The following is a 14,610-nucleotide window of genomic DNA, read 5'->3' as shown; positions in this document are numbered from 1 at the left end:
AGAAATAGGTCTAACCCAACATCCGTCAGGTGCACCCCATCAGGGTGATAAAGGTCCTTCTTGTTGGCTGTTATAAGTTTGTGCCAGATAACAAAACCACCCAGACCCGTGACCGTTCTACCCAGCTCCATGTTGATCTTTTTTCTGATATTATAGGCCTCCCTCTGGGTCGACCACCCTATTTTCACGTTGTGAAGCCAAGCGTGCACCCATTTAATGTCGGCCACCATTCTCTTAATGAGGTCCAAGGCTGGAACCGACCCCATATCGTTGCCCCCGAGGTGCAACGCAATAATCTGTGGCTTTCCCCACCTCCTATGCGCCTCCTGTAAGAGAGCTGGCAGTTCCTCCCAAGTCAACCCCTTCCTTCCTAACCACCTGACGTTGGCCTTGGACGTTGCGAATCCAAGTTGTTGACCTTCCCGGGGAAAGGAACACCCTGATGGACACCCAGTGGATAAAGGAATCACCCAGTATCCACACCCACACTGGAGGGGAATCTTCGGCTAAAACACCTGGTGAAACAGGGGTGAACAACATTACTCGCAAATCAGGCCCCCCACTCGGGAGATATCCATCCCCCCTTTCCGCAAAAACCCCACTGTTCTGCCCCTCTTTTTAGCGTAACTTGAATATGCCGCACACTTGCAGAAGCTGTTCCCATCCTACCCCGCATGTGCGTAGCTGTTGTTACATTTTTTTTTGTTTTTTTTTATGGTAAGGGCCTGATGTACACTTTGTATGTCGCTGACTTCCAACAACCTAATCACTTTATCTCTGCCGCGTATGACCCCATGTGGCCGCCCCTATCCTAAATGAATGGGGGCAATCCTGCCTGGGTCCAGCCCCGCGGCCCCAGCAGCACTTGCCAAAACCTTCCTGAATTGGAATATTGACAGTACACTGCCATCCTCATGTACCAGAAATTGCAGGCCACCCGCCAGCCTGATCTTCTCAAAGTCTCTGACACTCAACACTCGGGAAATTCATGCTTGCTCAATGGCAACCACGCCCCTTTACCCTCCTGGTCCGTCTTAGACAGAGGGACCAACAACAACAGTCCATCCTCTGATGACCTGATACTTGTATTCCACCTGAGCCTCATGCTCTGGCGGACGACACCAGCTCTCCTAACCGCAAGGCTCCTGCAAAGGCTAATGAAAATGCCGTGCAAAATAGCACGGCCTCATACCCTGAGGAACACACCTCCCGCAAGGCCAACACCAAGCGAAGAGATAGGTTCCCTGTGATCTGCTGCACGGGGGGCCAGCCTGCCCCAGTCCTTCAGTACCTGCCGTACAAAGAAGGACTTGCCGTAATCCGCAGTGTCCAGAGGCCTGTTAAAAAACAATATCGCCGACAGTCTACCTCCGACCCCAAGTCTGGATACACCCTCATGTCTCAAGCACGACAACCACTCCAGGACCAGTACCTGAGATGCTCTGTGTGCTACGCCTCCCTTTCGCTGACAAAATGCCACCCATTGTTCCCAATGTTTGCGGTACACCGTCCGTCCACGTCTTTGGCGCCAAGGAAGCTTGAATCAGAGGGAGAATGGCTTCCCATCCTGTGCCATCTGCCAAAGAAAGGAGGGACATTTTAGTCCAACTGCTGCCGCCCTAGGTACCAGCTTCCTAAACTGACCCCAATTAAAATGAGATAACGCATCCGCTACCCTGTTCTGCACCCCCGGCACATGCCTGGTGGTGAAGCAGATGTTGTGCTGAAGACAGCGCAACACCAAATGCCTCAGGTACGTCACTACGACAGGCGATGGCGTGGACAATCTGTTTATGGCGTACACCACACTCATAGTTCAATATTAGGCACTCATATCAATATATATATATATAAACATAACTAGAACATGTAACAAGTTCGTAACTAAACGGTGGTGGCATCTAAACCCTAAAACTAGCCCCTACTGACAAACGGTCAAGGCTCCTTCGAGGCTGGCAGCGGGACACCCGGATGTTCCCGCCCCATGGAATGAGAGAGAGCTGTGAAGACAGAGATCTTTGGCCTGCATTCGTAACAGAGAGGACCCCTAGGCCAACACCTAGTGGGCGTAACCTCCCTTTTTCTAGACCGTCACTTTTCTCTCTTGATGCCCACATCTAGAGCCTTGCCCGACCGCCAGCTAGGGCATATCTCTCCCATCCCCTAGGGCAACCCTGCTGGTGAATCGTGCAACCCCCCTGCAAAAAGTGGGAGCTATATTAAGCCCCGGGCTTATCAAAGGCTGGCTCAACTAAACCTACCCCAAACGGGACATCTTACTACCTCACCAAGCCGCATCATTGCCGCCACTTTCTTCAACCCATGGGACAGGTGGGCGGGGAAGATTTCTCCTTGAAGTCTGGAACAGGAAGAGGCCGGGATCACTGCTGCAGGGACCTATAAAGGTAAGCACAAACATCCGCCTCCACACACATTAGTGCACTCCAGACTTCAAGTTAGCTGTCTCTTAATGTTGTTTCAGCCCCACTAGAGGGCCCTCCACTATCATAAGAGACAAACCACCTATTCCGTCATATGTTCCTAAGTTACCTTAGCTCTTAAGAAATAACACACAACAACTCTTAGTGGGAGAAAGACCGGTCACGGTCACGTTTATTCAATAAACGATTTAACTGCTGGGCTAATATTATCCAAATATTAGGCACTCATATCAATATATATATAAACATAACTAGAACTTGTAACAAGTTCGTAACTAAACGGTGGCGGCATCTAAACCCTTAAACTAACCCCTACTGACAGACGGTCAAGGCTCCTTCGAGGCTGGTGGCGGGACACCCAGCTGTTCCCACCCCATGAGAGAGAGCTGTGAAGACAGAGATCTTTGGCCTGCATTCGTAAGGGAGAGGACCCCTAGGCCAGCACCTAGTGGGCGTAACCCCCCTTTTTCTAGACCATCACTCTTCTCTCTCTATGCCCACACCGAGAGCCTTGCCCGACCGCCACAAGAGGAACTACCATAAATTACTCTTGCCGCCACCTAGCCAACAGGTACCTTAAATAACAATAAATAGCATAACAACTTTCTTTTCTTTTTTTCTTTTTGCATAACTATTTGTTTTTTGTTGCAATTTTCACCACAACAATAATTCTGTGCGTCTGCTATGTAACTCTTTATTTTTTAAATACTCCTAAAAGTGCCTTCCTGATGTCCTTCAGAAATAGGTCTAACCCAACATCCGTCAGGTGCACCCCATCAGGGTGATAAAGGTCCTTCTTGTTGGCTGTTATAAGTTCGTGCCGGATAACAAAACCACCCAGACCCGTGACCATTCTACCCAGCTCCATGTTGATCTTTTTTCTGATATTATAGGCCGCCCTCTGGGTCGACCATACTATTTTCACGTTGTGAAGCCAAGCTTGCACCCATTTAATGTCGGCCACCATTCTCTTAATGAGGTCCAAGGCTGGAACCGACCCCATATCGTTGCCCCTGAGGTGCAACACAATAATCTGTGGCTTTCCCCACCTCCTATGCGCCTCCTGTAAGAGAGCTGGCAGTTCCTCCCAAGTCAACCCCTTCCTTCCTAACCACCTGACGTTGGCCTTGGACGTTGCGAATCCAAGTTGTTGACCTTCCCGGGGAAAGGAACACCCTGATGGACACCCAGTGGATAAAGGAATGACCCAGTATCCACACCCACACTGGAGGGGAATCTTCGGCTAAAACACCTGGTGAAACAGGGGTGAACAACATTACTCGCAAATCAGGCCCCCCACTCGGGAGTTATCCAACCCCCTTTCCGCAAAAAACCCACTGTTCTGCCCCTCTTTTTAGCGTAACTTGAATATGCCGCACACTTGCAGAAGCTGTTCCCATCTTACCCCGCATGTGCGTAGCTGTCGTTACATTTTTATTTTTTTTTATGGTAAGGGCCTGATGTACGCTTTGCATGTCGCTGACTTCCAACAACCTAATCACTTTATCTCTGCCGCGTATGACCCCATGTGGCCGCCCCTATCCTAAATGAATAGGGGCAATCCTGTCTGGGTCCAGCCCCGCGGCCCCGGCAGCACTTGCCAAAAACCTTCCTGAATTGGAATATTGACAGTACACTGCCATCCTCATGTACCAGAAATTGCAGGCCACCCGCCAGCCTGATCTTCTCAAAGTCTCTGACACTCAACACTCGGGAAATTCATGCTTGCTCAATGGCAACCACGCCCCTTTACCCTCCTGGTCCGTCTTAGACAGAGGGACCAACAACAACAGTCCATCCTCTGATGACCTGATATGCCCTACTTGTATTCCACCTGAGCCTCATGCTCTGGCGGACGACACCAGCTCTCCTAACCGCAAGGCTCCCGCAAAGGCTAATGAAAATGCCGTGCAAAATAGCATGGCCTCATACCCTGAGGAACACACCTCCCGCAAGGCCAACACCAAGCGAAGAGGGGTAATAGGTTCCCTGTGATCTGCTGCACGGGGGGCCAGCCTGCCCCAGTCCTTCAGTACCTGCCGTACAAAGAAGGACTTGCCGTAATCCGCATTGTCCAGAGCCCTGTTAAAAAACCCTATCGCCGACAGTCTACCTCCGACCCCAAGTCTGGATACACCCTCATGTCTCAAGCACGACAACCACTCCAGGACCAGTACCTGAGATGCTCTGTGTGCTACGCCTCCCTTTCGCTGACAAAATGCCACCCATTGTTCCCAATGTTTGCGGTACACCGTCCGTCCACGTCTTTGGCGCCAAGGAAGCTTGAATCAGAGAGAGAATGGCTTCCCATCCTGTGCCATCTGCCAAAGAAAGGAGGGACATTTTAGTCCAACTGCTGCCGCCCTAGGTACCAGCTTCCTAAACTGACCCCAATTAAAATGAGATAACGCATCCGCTACCCCGTTCTGCACCCCCGGCACATGCCTGGTGGTGAAGCAGATGTTGCGCTGAAGACAGTGCAACACCAAATGCCTCAGGTACGTCACTACGACAGGCGATGGCGCGGACAATCTGTTTATGGCGTACACCACACTCATGTTGTCTGCCTAAAAAATAATCTCTCTGTCCTCCAGCACGCACCCCCATAGTTCAATGGCTACCACTATTGGAAACAGTTCCAACAGCGTTAGGTTTCTTACCAGACCCATGGCAACCCAGGACTCAGGCCACGGGGCGGCACTCCACTGACCGTTGAGATAAGCCCCGTACCTGAATCCCCCGGCGGCGGCCGTTAATAGATGTACCAGCTTATTGGACATAGGAGGAGCCCTACATATACAGACCCCATTGAAGGAGACCAGGAAGCATTCCCAAACGGCCAGGTCCTCCTTCATAGCCTTTGTTATTGCTATCCACCTGCGCTGCCCCCCAGTGCCCTTCAGCTGGCTCTCAAGGCGTCGGTTAAAGACTCTCCCCATTGGGATTGCCCTACCCGCGAAGTTAAGCAAGCCTAACAAGGACTGTAGTTTCTTTAGCGATATAAAGCTAGCCCCAGAAATGGCCCTTACCACCACTAATAGGCGGTCAACCTTGTCACGGGGCAGCCTACACATCGCTTGGGCCGTGTCAATCTCCCTAAAAAGGTGAGACATGTGCCAGGCCCCTCCGTTTTGTCCGCCACCAGCAGAACCCCAAATTCTGCCATCATGCTCTGCTTGACTGCCATCAGCTCAGCACACTCTGTGGACCCTGCTCCCCCTATTAGAAAAAGTCATCCAGGTAGTGGGCCACTGCCCCCCGCCTGACACTCTATGCACCGCCCAATGAAGGAATGAACTAAAACATTCAAACAACGAGCAAGATAAGGAGCAACCTATAGGTAGACATTTATCTATGTAGTATTCTCCCCCAACCTTCATGCCCATCAACCGAAAGGCAGAAGGATGGAGAGGCAGGAGAACGCAGACTCAGACGCAGATGGTGAAGACTCTGCTTCACCATCAATGCTCCCCGCCCCTTGCCTTGCACTATTGCCAGTGCATCATCAAACGATTGGTAATGCACGGAGCTAATATCCGGGTCGATAGCATCATTGACCAACGCCCCTTTTGGGTAGGACAAATGGTGTATGAGCCTAAACTTCCCAGGCTCCTTCTTGGGGACTACCCCCAAAGGGGACACCGCCAAGTCCGGCAGTGGCAAGGATTTAAAAGGACCAGCAATCCTGCCCAGTCCCACCTCCTTACCCAATTTGTCCTCCACCACCTGGGGGAACTTGTACGCCGACTTTAAATTGCAGTGCACCGAGGATCCCGTCACCTTCTCCACAACCGGAATCCTAAAACCCCAGAGCAACCCGACCTAAGCAACTCTGCCTCTTCTTGGTCGGGATAATGCGCCAACCAAGGCGCCATTGCCTCCAACTTAAGTGGCGTTGGCGCCTTTCTCCCCAGAGGACCCCTTGGGGGCAGGCTTCTCCATTCCCTGCTCCTGTCTCTTGCTGCAATCGCACCCTGGGTGAGGCCCACTGCAGAATTTGCAGATGTGACGAAAGGAACATGCCGAACCTCTGTCACACTGTTTATCCTGGTATTTCCAGCATTCCCTCCTGCGCTTTTTAGGCCTCGCCGCCACCTGAGCAGCCACAAATGCATATCTTGCATGCCAAAGTGCAGCAATGGGTTCCGCACCATCTTCCTACGGAAGGCCATGTCATACTCACGCCATGCCCCTTCCTTGAATCTGGCGTGATTGTCCTCTATTGTATCCTGATACTTGAACAAGTTATGCCCCTGCAGGGGCCACCTGTCCACGTAACAGGACGCCAACACCCGAAAGCATTTCTTCCACTCCTCATACGTCTCTGGCCTCTGCACTTTCTTAGGCCCAATGCCCCCTGCCGCCTTTTCCTTGTCCCAAAAGGCATCCAATGACAGCTCGAATACATTAACGTACCGGCCCTCCTGAATCCTCTTGACCATCTTAGATTTAAGGTGGCCATATATCGAATGCACCAGACACGGGTAGGTGTCACCCTGAGCCGCCACCTTCCTAGCCCTACCTCCCCTTGTCCCAGAACTGGGAACCCCGGGCCTGCAACCCTAGGTCCCCAACCTGTGGCCTCTTACCAGCCTCCTTAGCCTTGGATTGGGTGAACGCCATATTTTTAATCCACCTAAACATCTTCTTCTGACCATTGCCTACTAGCCCCAGCTCCTCACCACTCACAGACCCAGAATCGCTAGAAGCTGAACTAGTGTCAGTGTGTGTAGTGTTTAAGTGGGTGCACTCACTGCCATGGGCTGCCTGCCCCATGACTCCTCCTGAAGACACCTGCAATGCCTCTGCTGTATCTCCAGCCGGCTCCCTGCTGGGTCCCACCACTGAAGAAGTGCCAGCATGCCCGAGATCCATTCTAGCTGCCTCCACAGCGCTGACCTGTGGATACAAAACATTGTGGGGAGTACTCTGGACAAATGAATGACCCTCAGGTGGGCCCTCAACCTGTACAGCCCCCTGTCCCCCAGCCACACTCAGCCCAAGTGCCTCAGACACCGCCCTCCTGATAACCTCCTCAGTTACACTGGCATTCATGCTGCTATGCCGTCTCCTGTCCGGGAGGATGCCTCTCATGCCAGCTTCCATCCCTCTGCTGCTGCGTCTCCCCTAGTACCATCTCTTGCCCCCTTTCACTGGCTACACGCCTGCATGCTGTGGAACTCCCCTGCTCCCTGTTCCCATCACACGCATGTCTCCCATTGCCATTATCCACATTAACAACACAGCCGCTCATCCCCGCGGTCTCTACAATAGTCCAGCGTGCTACCACCTCATACCCCTGCTGTGGTTGGCCCCCACACTGCTCATCCATTACTGCGGCCTCCATCCTGCCCAGGCTATGCACACCACCAGCCATGTCTGGGCCCTTGCGTCCCCTAGCGGGACTCCCTCCGCCCCCTGAAGGCCTTTCCCCTGCCCGGATACTCCCCCACTTATTAGGGGTGCTCCAGTGCTGTGCCCTGGGCCTCCAGTCCTCCCACTCGCGACCGTGCTCCTCACTGTCTGAAAATAGTGACGTGACGCAGCACGTGACATGTCGCGCCGGTGGGTGGGACCATGTGAAAAAGGGCGCAACGAGCCACGCAGCCTCACCAGCGGCATACCACCATCCACCCCCCCCGTCCCCCCTTGGCATATCACTTCAGCCAGGGACTGGGTGAGGGCGAGGTCGGCGGCCATCGCCGCAGGTAACAACACAGGCAGAGACTGCGCCGCGGCCCCCCCCACCAGACCCCCAGTGACCACTACCTGCGAGGGATTCCGCTGCCTGCTCACCCCCACCAGGTGCCTCCAGATCCCCTGCCTGGGCCCCCACTACACGTGACGCCCCACTAGGGCCTGCTCCAGCCCCCATTTCACTCCCTTGGGGCCTACCTCCCGGAGAGCTTGCCTGACCTGGCCTAGGGCCCTGCCCAATCCCCCACCCACTACTACCAAGGGCCTCCTAACTGCCCTCCTTGCTTTGCCTACTGCCCTAGCTGTGGGATGGGTTTGAGGGGAGGGGGTACCACATCTTCATCACTTGACTCCCTCCTTTCTCCTGCAGGCCCTCTTTTCTTCTATGCCAATTCCACTCCTTCCCTATAGCGCTTCAGAGGCACTGACTTCCTTCTGGCTCTATCCATCACCGATACTGGAAAAAATTTTGCAGCTCAGCAGTGAAAATTTCTCCTTGAAGTCTGGAACAGGAAAAGGCCGGGATCACTGCTGCAGGGACCTATAAAGGTAAGCACAAACACCCGCCTCCACACTTGCAACAATGTAACAAACAGCACATTAGTGCACTCCAGACTTCAAGTTAGTTGTCTCTTAATGTTGTTACAGCCCCACTAGAGGGCCCTCCACTATCAAAACAGAACTTTTTTTATTGTAGTAAAATTACCACAAAATAATTTGTACAAACATTACACTGCCTTCCTTCTTATCTATGTTAAAGGGACAGTCTACTCCAAAAAAATATTGTTTTAAAAGATAGATAATCCCTTTAATACCCATCCCCCAGTTTTGCACAGCCAACATGGTTATATAATTATACTTATTACCCTAGAGATTACCTTGTATCTAAGCGTCTGCAGACAGCTCTCTTATCTCAGGGCTATTTATTTATCCTCAGTTGACTTGCATTTTAACCGATTAGTGATGTGTCCTGCACAACTCCGCGGGAGTGAGCACAATGTTATCTATATGGCCCACATGAATTAGCAGTGTCTTGCTGTGAAAAGCTAATAAAAAAGCATGTGACAAGAGGCTGTCTGTAGTAGCTTAGAAACAGGCAGAGATGTAGAGATTTAAATGTTATGAAGTATATTAATGTAACAGTGATGGTTGTGCAAAGCCTTGCAATGGGTAGTAATGTAAAGGCGTTATCTATCTTTTCAAACAATAACAATTTTGGTGCAGACTGTCCCTTTAAACCAGTCTACTTAAACCAACACTTGTGAAATAGTGAATTTTGCTTGTTAAAATAAAAATAAAATATTTTATTTATGTCACAACTGATTTTTATCCCTAGTGCTTAAAAATATTGTTCAGAATATTACTTTGTATAAACCAGCTGTAATCTACCACAGCAGGTACAAACCTGCTTAGGCCTGGAAAAGGTTTTGATTTTGGAATAATTTGTATATTTGCAACTGTATAATGAGCCAGCTTGGAGAGGGGTGGGACCAAGAAAACAACAATATCTTATGTAATTTAGGCAATATTTACAAGTCATACAACTTATACATGTAAACTAAAGGTAGTTTTTAGACATGTGCATAGGCGAAAAATTCTGTTTGGCCGACTCTTTTGGACCGAATTTTTAGAAAAATTACTTTTCCAAATATTTGGCTGCCATGCTATCCGGTATTCGTGAAACATTTACATTCATTTTTGTTAAACAAATGTAAATGTTCATTTGCTACAGGTATTATATACTTACATAGAGGGTGCTGGAGAGCCGCGCTAATCTCAACACTTCACAGAGCCACGGGCCAAACTAATGGGAGACTCAGTGTGTGCTCAATCTCAGATTTAGCGTGGCCCTAGCTCTGTGAAGAAGGGATGGGATTAGCACGGTACTCCATTGGACTATAGCTAAGAGTAGCTCACTGTGGCTAATCCTTCTACACAGAGCCCAGGACCATGCTGATAGAAGGGGTAGCACGCTCTAAGCCTCCTATTAGCGCAGCCCGGGAACCGTGAAAAAGTGTCAGAATTAGCGCGGCTCTCCGGGGGACTAGAGGTAAGTATTTTTTTCAATCAGGTGGTCCACGATCCATTACTCCAGGGAACTATTCTTCCCTACCACTAGGAGGAGGCAAAGATTAAAAAACCCAAAGAGCTCTATAAAACTCCTCCCACCTCAATGACACCTCAGTCTTGTACTTTGCCTCCACTGGAGCAGGTTGAAGAATGAAGATGTGCATTGGATTCTTTAGTGAGAGCGGTTCTCAGACAGAGTTGAGGCCCATTTCCCCTCAGGGTACAGGGATTGTTGGAGGGATGCATTTAGAGTATAAGTTGTGGCATAATTTTCACCAATTGGGATCTAGTCACAAGCGTTTCAACGGATGTCTCAGTGGCTTGCCCCTTGCCTCAAATCTTCTTCCTTCTGTATCTTTAAGGGGAGGTGGCTTTACCAGTTACACCAGTACTTATTTCCCCTTCACAACACCCTCTTTGCTTGGTAATTCTACTCTTTGTTGAGTTATCCAGCCCTTAGCTAAACGCTTAGCTCCTGACATACCTTTTGTCTGAACTTCTCAGATCTAATCCTGACTTGACCCCAACTTGCATGGTCTTAGTATTTGCCTTCGTTCGCTGCTTCTGATTTCTCCCAGGATCCGGATTGCTGTGTGGTGACGTCACACACCAAAGTCGTTTACGGATTTCCTACGATCCTGCTTCTGCACCTCGAAGCTCCTAGAACGGCTTTCTGCTGATCGGAAACCTGCTGTTCCAAGAAGATTTTGCCTTTGAATCCCTATTCCAAAGCTCAGCCTAGCATAGAAACCTTCCGGACAATACATACACGAGTACACAGTCTGGAATCATAGTTGGCTTGTCAATATGCTTCAATTGGCTTTTCAATGTATTTCAGATCCTCTGCTGTTATGTTTCAGCACTGGTTTTGGCTTCCTACTGGTTTCCTCCAGTAGTAGGGTGCCTATTGGTTAGTACTTTATTTTTTATTTATTGTTTGGCACTGTATAAGCCTGTTAGTTTTTTTTATATATATTTGTTATATAGGCATGTAAAACAAGCGCACTCCAAGGGAAATTTAAACAATCACTTTTATTTAGTTAACGTTTTCGGACATAATATAGTCCGTCTTCAGACTAAAAGTGTTTACAAATTACTTACCCTTCACCCATTAAATACAACAAACACTGAGTGAACTGGCCGGGCATCCACGCTCTCCCGGGTAGCTCCGTGATTGTTTATCCTGTTTGCTGCACCCAGGGCATTGGATTTTTAGTATCTAGGAGTACAATTTCTCTCTGTTATATATTTGTTATATATGTATATGACCTTGGTATAGTTATATATATATTTTTAGGTAATTCCCTTTTTTTTTTTAAATATCATGTTTTCCCCTGTGTAAATTTGACACTGAATCCAAAGAGCATGCAATTTTAAGCAACTTTCTAATTTACTCCTATTATCAATTTTTCTTCATTCTCTTGGTATCTTTATTTGAAAAGCAAGAATGTAAGTTTTGTTTGTTTGTTTTTTTAAATATTTTTTTTAACTTTTTTTTTTTTCAGATCCCCAAAACTTACACTTTTGGAACGTTTAGGCGATTACCTTTCCAACAGTGGGTCTTGGGGGTCTGTAGCTGCTTAGATGCCTGAGATACAGGCTTCTAAGCAGCATGCCCCCTGCTCCTATACTTAACTGTGAATTTTTAATAAAGTTGTGCAGTGACGTCATCACGTCATTGCGCGTAACGTCGCCAAGCATAACGTGAAGCCACGGCGATGCCTGTCACTATGCAGGCCCGGGATAGGAGCAGGTGGGAGCCCCCAGATCTCCCTCAAGGTGGGAGAGTGCTAGCGATGACTAGCACCAGAGTGGGAAACTTTGTGACGGCTCAGAGCCGTTGTTAGCACTCAATGGGTTAAAAAAAAAAAAAGAAAAAGAAAAAACCTAAGTTAAAAAATTAAAAAATCCTAACACTATAAAAAAAAATAAAAAACCTAACATTACAAAAAAATACACTAAAATTATGAAAAATAACAAAAAACCTAACATTACCAAAAATAAGAAACACTAAAATTATGCAAAGTAAAAATCACTAAGATTACAAAAAATTATAAACAAAATTATCCAAAATAATAAAAATTAAATCTAATCTAATAGCCCTATAAAAACAAAAAAGTCCCCCAAAATAAAAACACCCCTAATCTATCAATATACTACCAATAGCCCTTAAAAGTGCCTTTTGTAGGTCATTGCCCTAAGTTAAACAGCTCTTTTACCTACAAAAATTAAAAAATCCCCCCTAAAAGTAAACCCCCCACCCAACAAACCCCCCAAGTCTAAAAAAAAACCTAAGCTACCTATTGCTCTTAAAGGGGCAATTGTATGGGCATTGCCCTTAAAGAGGCATTCAGCTTTTTTGCGCCCATTAAAATAAAAAAATCCCTAATTTTAAAAAAAACACCCACAAAACCCTAACTCTAATCCCAAATAGGTACTTACCGTTCCCGAGAAGGTCTTCTTCCAGGCGGTGAAGGTCTATTTCCAGGCGGCAACATCTTCATCCAAGTGGAAACCTCTTCTTTCTTCATCCAGGGCAAAGGCGACACGGAGCGGAGGTGACCGCGGAACAGGACCGGCGACCACGGAGCCATCCAGCGTGGAGGATCCTCTTTGTAGGATCGTCACCACACACTGAGGATTGAATGCAAGGTACCCCTTTTATATTGGGGTACTGTTGCATTCCTATTGGCTGAAAAATTCAAATCAGCCAATAGGATGAGAGCTGCTTAAATCCTATTGGCTGAATTGAATGTCATATAAAGAAAAAAGCATGCCAAAACCTACACCACCATGTTGATGGATGATACACACAGGCCCGAAAGTCAACATGTGTCAACATGCATGTATCAACAAAAGTAAGAGTGCGAAAAAATCTGGCATGCATTTAAAAATATATGCGTGTGAAAAGCCATTAAGTTTTAAAGTATAGGCGATAGTTAAGTTTAGGGGTTAATAGTTTAATTTAGCGTGTTGTGATGTGGGGGGCCGGTGGTTTAGGGGTTAATAACTTTATTATAGTAGTAGCGATGTGGGGCCCAGCAGTTTAGGAGTTTATAGGTTTATTATAGTAGTAGCGATGTGGGGTGCCGGCGGTTTAGGTGTAAATAGGTTTATTATAGTAGTAGCGATGTGAGGGGCCGACGGTTTGGGGTAAATAGGTTTATTATAGTAGTAGCGATGTGAGGGGCCGGCAGTTTAGGGGTTATTAGGTTTATATTAGTAGTACCGATGTGGAGGGGTTAATAGGTTTATTATAGTAGTAGCGATGTGGGGGCCAGCAGTTTAGGAGTTTATAGGTTTATTATAGTAGTAGCGATGTGGGGTGCTGGCAGTTTAGGGGTTATTAAGTTTATTATAGTAATAGCGATGTGGAGGGGTTGCAGTTTAGGGGTTAATAGGTTTATTATAGTAGTAGCGATGTGGGGGGTGGCGATTTAGGTGTTAATATCTTTATTTCTTTTTGGCGATGTCAGAGGGCGGCGGTTTAGGGGTTAATAACTTTAATTAGTGTCGGCAATGTCGGGGCGGCAGATTAGGGGTATTTAGACTAGGGGTTTATGTTAGGTTGTTAGGTTTTAATGTAACTTTCTTTTCCCCATAGATATAAATGGCGATTGCGTTATAGCGATCTCCATTCCGCGATCACAGGGGAAAACGTCCACGAGCACGTCCAGTCAGGCCTTGGGTTTTGTGCGGTATGGAGCTTACCGCACCAAACCGCACAACAGACTAACTTGTAATCTGAGTGTCAGTTTCTAACTCCAGGCTTTTATCTCTTTATTTTCAGGGCAAGATGTTATTTTGGTTCTAGTTTGGATTCTACTATCTCTAATGTGATGGGAGGTAAATTTTAAACCCCTAGAAGGATTTTTTTTCTGACAATGTTCTGAGAAATCCTACGAAAGCTCAGGCCTTTTTATTTAGTTTCAGATCAAGAATCAATGAGAGTAAATTTAACGTAAATTTAACGTAAATTTAACGTAAATTTTATTTCCCCATAGCAATCAATGGGGCTGTGTTAAGGAGTTTTACGCTGCTTTTTGGCAGGTGTTAGACTTTTTTTCAGCCGGCTCTCCCCGTTGATTCCTATGGGGAAATTGTGCACGAGCACGTTACACCAGCTCACCGCTGACTTAAGCAGCGCTGGTATTGAAGTGCGGTAATGAGCAAAATTTTGCTCAACGCTCACTTCTAGTCTTTTAACAACGGGTTTCTGAAAACTCATAATACCAGCGCTGTAGGTAAGTGAGCGGTGAGACAAAACTGCTCGTTAGCACCGCACAGCCTCTAACACAAAACTCGTAATGTAGGTGAATGTTTCTTAAATCCCACCCTTTATGTTTCATTACTTGTGGACTTTACAGCTTGAATATTAGTTCTCAGGAGTAATGGATTGTAG

Source organism: Bombina bombina, chromosome 1 (genome assembly GCF_027579735.1).
Source record: "Bombina bombina isolate aBomBom1 chromosome 1, aBomBom1.pri, whole genome shotgun sequence".
Lineage (NCBI taxonomy): Eukaryota > Metazoa > Chordata > Amphibia > Anura > Bombinatoridae > Bombina > Bombina bombina.
This window is presented reverse-complemented; position numbering follows the sequence as displayed.